At 38.7% G+C, this 5,161-nt stretch overlaps 1 long non-coding RNA gene across 1 annotated transcript; it reads left to right on the forward strand.

Annotated features, from left to right (window-relative positions):
* The first annotated feature begins 2,487 nt into the window (after positions 1–2,487).
* Positions 2,488–3,640, forward strand: LOC146556303 (uncharacterized). The gene is made up of 3 exons (XR_014888956.1): positions 2,488–2,861; positions 2,954–3,034; positions 3,391–3,640. It is a non-coding gene; the product is annotated as an uncharacterized LOC146556303 (long non-coding RNA).
* The last annotated feature ends 1,521 nt before the right edge of the window (positions 3,641–5,161 follow it).

A 5,161-nucleotide genomic window follows, 5' to 3' on the forward strand; every position in this document is an offset into this window, starting at 1 on the left:
GAAGTCTGTGTTTGAGTCCTCATCTCCTGTTTGCACACAGCGCTTCTTCACATATACACTGTAAATTGAACCCTACAGGACACCACAGTTTAAGTTTCTCGTTTGCGCAGGTGACATCTTTGCACAGTGTTTAGATGGTGATTGTCCAAACTATGTATACATTTCATTTGTTGAGGTGTTCATGTACTGTCCGATGAGAGTGTGAGGAGTTTGTTTATGTTTCATTTGGAAATATCTGCTGTAATTTTGGGCTACAGTTCAATTTACTGACAGAGCACTCAATCAGGCAAAGCTATGCAAGGTGTAGAATTCAATGGGCATAAGTACAGTTCACAGAGAGTTGGGGAATAGCTGCTATCACAGCATTGTAAGATAGCAAAAATGTATCCTTAGGCCCCTTGCTCGATTCAGAGATGCTCTTTCCCCTTTCATGTAAATGGCCTCCTTGACTCCCCGCTCAAACCAGCGTTCGTCTCTGTCCGGCATGTGTACTTCCTCATCATTGAAAGAGTGCCCACTGGCCTGTAGGTGTAAACAGACCAAGTGCGTAGATTTGGTTTTGCCATTGGTGGGGATGGATGATTCAACTCCCGAACCCTGCCCTGTTTTTTTTTCTTCTTTTTATCTTTGCTTCTTGATAAAAAAAAAAAAGGAGAAATATACTTGCCTACATATTCTATTCTACATGCTTTTAAACCATTTAAAATTACAATTCATAGTTTTATATGTGAATTATGTAATGTTAAATTACTATTAAACAAATGACTGACTAAGTATTTTAGACTTTAGTTTACTTCATAAACTGAATCAGGTATCATACAAAAATAAAAATAGCTTCAAATACAGTCATGACAATAAAAGAATATGACTTAGGGACTTAACAACATTACTTCAGGTATAGTACACCAACATCTCTTATACATTAGCACTAAGGGAACACTGAATGACCTGGTGGTTTTTGTCCATAAAACTACCGTAATTGTTGGGCTATAAGCCGCTACTTTTTGCACAAGCTTTGAACCCTGCGGCTTTTAGTCAGGTGCGGCTTTTCTATGGATTATCCATGATTTTTGTCATATCGTAAGACGATTTGTTTTGTTTGTTCCGCTGTTGTACGGCACTACGTTGCATGTGATCAGACACATAGTATCGGGGTTCAAGAGTCGTATGTTGGTCACATGTCCATCCGCCAGGCAACATAGTGCCGTACAAGTAGCGCGAAAAACAAACTTCAAAGTAGCGCTACGCGTTCAGCGGGAGGCGTGGATGACGAGCGGCAATAAACTTGCGAAAAGCAAGTTATGCTCAACTCCACCGGTGGAATCTGACAGCGTGGAAAAATGTGAAAACATCCATGATCACCAACAGATTTTGAAGGGCTGGACTGCTGCATGATGGAGAGGAGGACTGCTGCTTGCCACATGGGTGGCCACCAGGCCAGCTCCGGGGCTTCCAGAGTGGACACTTCCCCGTCGCTGAGACGGGGCATGGGGCGCCGATGGTCCGGGCCGATTCCCTAGCCTGCTCGCGGAGTGGGGAGTAGGTTCAGTGGGATGGCTCCCCGGCCAGAAGCGGGCGATTGGGGTATATGGCGGGGCGTGTTATATAAAGTATATAAAGTATAAATCATATAAAGTATTCATGTTAGATTCCTACTTGTGTTTACAGCTTAACAGTAGATATGTTAATGCTAATTCCTTATGATCCACATCAATGCTATTTCTAAACAATTTTTCTGAGTGCTTAATTTCTCCTAATAGAGAAAACACCATTTTTATTTTTTTTTTTACTTTTGTTTTAAATAAACCAATGGGCATGGTCCAGAGTCTCCTTGGTTGTTTGTGTTTATTAATATTCATTGTTTCAGTTAGTTTCCTGGTTATTTGTTAATTATTTCCTGTGTTTAGGTGTTCTCCGTGCCTCCCTTGTCTTGAGTCAAGTGTCCCTGGTTTGATGTTCATGTTTATTCCTGTTTTACTTTGATAGTCCCATGCCCTGCATCAGTGTATTCTGTTGCCCTTCCCCCTGGTCTCTTCTCATCTGATTAGTGTCAGCTGTGTTTCGTACCTGTCTGCCAATTCCTTGTTTCCCTGTGTGTGTGTATATTTAGTGTGTGCTTCCCTCTGTTCTTTGTCGGATCGTCTGCATTTTCTCCTCTGTGTCATCTGTGTTCCCTCCCTCAGGTTTTCATGTCTCATGCTCCTTGCTCCAGGTTGTAAGGTTTTTGCAACATTTTCAATGTTTCCTGTGTTCTTTAGTTTAGCTTTCCAGGTTTAGGTTTTTGAGGATTTTTAAAGCTTTTAAACTACAGTTAAGCTACCAAATATCAATCAGCAATAAATTAGTAACAATTTATTAAACTCAGTCTGAAAACATACATATTTTGGAGTAAATTATCAAATGCAGAATAGAATTATTTAGAAATGATCAGTGTAGCTTGTAATTAATATCTTTATCTAGTCAATTAATCAATTAATCTCAATTGCAGTTCTAGGAGGGAACCCTCATCAGCGGAGAACAGAAGTCTGAGTAACATGTGGGCCTACAGGACTGATCCAGTGGTCGAAAACCAGCCAACAAGCCAGCCAACAATGGATGCAGCTGTAGACACCAGATTGAACTCAGGAGAAGATGCAGTGATTGATCAAAACACAATACAGCATGATCCAGACAGTGTGTGCCCCGAACATTTTGGTACTTTTGACAATAATAAGACATTGTACTCTGGCTTCGATGATGGTGCCCATATCTCGCAAAGGCCCCTTGTTCCATCCCAGACCAACAATGATACCTCGACTCCAAACATTTCAGCAGCTTGTCCAAGCGGGTTCGCAGATGGAGTAGCATCATCCCAATCTATGGTGAGTCTATCACTACTGAACAATAACAACTTCTTTTGATAAAACATTTTACCAGTTTATAACACTCCTATATTTATTTCTCTTTTCTGAAGGATGACTCCTGCCACGATGTTCTTACCAGACAAGCAACAGCTCTTGTATTGACTGCAAGAGAGAAACATCGTCTTTCACAGGTTTGTGCTCATACAAAATTATATATAAAATTATATAAAATTATATAAAATTATATATAAAATTATATATAAAATTATATAAAATTATATAAAAAGGAAAATTGTAATCTTAATTAAACTAAAAATTTGAGTTTTGCAAGAAATCCGAGAAGGAATTAAAAAAAATTTTTTTTTCTTCAGTTTCAGTGAGGGAAAAAATCTATAAGAAACAGTCAAATAATTCTATGCAGTTTTTTTGGTTGCAGAGCTACGTACGTTATTAGTCCTTACATTATAAGTTGTCTATTCGCTAAAAATAAATCTCTTTTAATAGCAAACAACTAAGATGTCGTTTGTCCTTTCTGTCTGTTTTTCAGAGTGGTGTGAATGATGTCGTTGCAGCATTACAACAGTATCAGGCATCGTTGGTCAATAATCTGAGAAGTCAGGTACAAAAGGTTTTCCAGCAGCATCATGGAAGTGGACTTGAAAAAGATGTTTTGGCAGTCTTCGACCAGATTGAGGATCCATTTGCCTCTGTTTCAACAACATACAGGCAGGATGATGTGATAAAGAGAAATTTCAATTTTGTGGAGTCCGAGGAGGTTTGTGTTGGGTATACTGCTGTCATGGGGAAAAAAAGGGAAAAAAAGATTCCTCACTACTGTGCCCAAATGTTTTCATTATGTTCCGCTTGTCAGAAGTTTGGAGCAGTTATTGTCCCATCCAAGAGTTTTGGCATTGATAGATGAGCAGAAAAATTACAGAAATGAGTATTTATATGATATCATAGATGGAGAACTCATGAAGTCTCACCGTTTATTTTCTGCACACCCCTCTGCCTTACAGATTATCCTTTACTCAGATGAAATTGAAATTTGTAACCCACTTGGGTCTCATGCCTCCAAAAATAAGTTGGTAATGTTCTATTATACTTTGGGAAACATTAATCCTAAATATCGATCAAAACTACCTGCCATTCGTCTACTTGCCATTGCAAAAAAGAGTGCGCTTTCTGAATGTGGTGTAGATGGAATCTTGCAAAGGCTGCATGAGGACTTAGTGAAGCTATATAATGGAGTTAAAATTCAAACTGGAAATGGTGAACGTGAAATATTTGGAGCATTAGTTTCATTATGTGGAGACACTTTGGCGCAACATGAGCTTTGCGGGTTTAAAGAGGGTGTTGGGTTTGCTCATAGTAAATGCAGGCAGTGTGAATGTTCATTTGAGGACATGCAAATTTATTTTGATGAGGATAACTTTGAGGAACGGACATTTGAACGACATGTCCGGCAATGTAGCGAAATTGAGAAGGCCAACATAGAGTATCTAAGAAGCAGCTTAAAAACAACATATGGAATAAACAGAAGAAGCAAACTTATTAATTTCCCAGCATTCAACTTGATCCAACAAACACCCCAAGACATGATGCATGTAATTTTTGAAGGGATTGCTCCATTAGAAATAAAGTGTGTGTTGAAACACTTAGTTCTCATGGGAGAGCTAGACTTAGATCTCTTCAATGCTGCAGTGACTGGTTTCCCATACTCTCCAGTTGATAGTAGAGATAAACCAAGTGTTATTACCTACAGTACATTAGCTTCCAGTGACAATAAGTTGAAGCAGTCCTCGGGGCAAATGATTGTTCTTCTGAAAATTTTGCCATTTCTGATTGATGCAGCCAAAGGTACTGAACACTACGCATTCATTCTTGAACTCATTGAGATAGTTCAGATTTTACTTGCTCCTGTCATCAGTCTGCAGACTATTAACAAGTTGAAAATCCTCATTGAACAGCACTTGAAGCACATGAAAGCCCCATTCCCATATAACAACATCACACCAAAACAACATTATTTGATTCATACACCAAGCCAAATTAAACGTTTGGGACCAATGGTCCGTCATATGTGCATGAGATTTGAATCGAAACATTGCTTTTTCAAACAATGGGTGTCAAAAATAAATTTTAAAAATGTTTGCAAATCTTTAATAAAGCATAATCAAATGTATGAATGTTCTCAGAATGTGGATAGTTTTGATCACCCCATTTTTTCCAATGAATGCACATTAGGACCAACCTCAGAAGTAAGCATAATGTCATACTTAAAAGAAAAAATGAGGGCCTTCCTTGGAAATGATGAA

Source organism: Mchenga conophoros, linkage group LG16, assembly GCF_057382185.1.
Source record: "Mchenga conophoros isolate Kocher_MC1m ecotype Shallow Benthic linkage group LG16, M_conophoros_male_GT1.1, whole genome shotgun sequence".
In the NCBI taxonomy this organism is placed as follows: Eukaryota; Metazoa; Chordata; class Actinopteri; order Cichliformes; family Cichlidae; genus Mchenga; species Mchenga conophoros.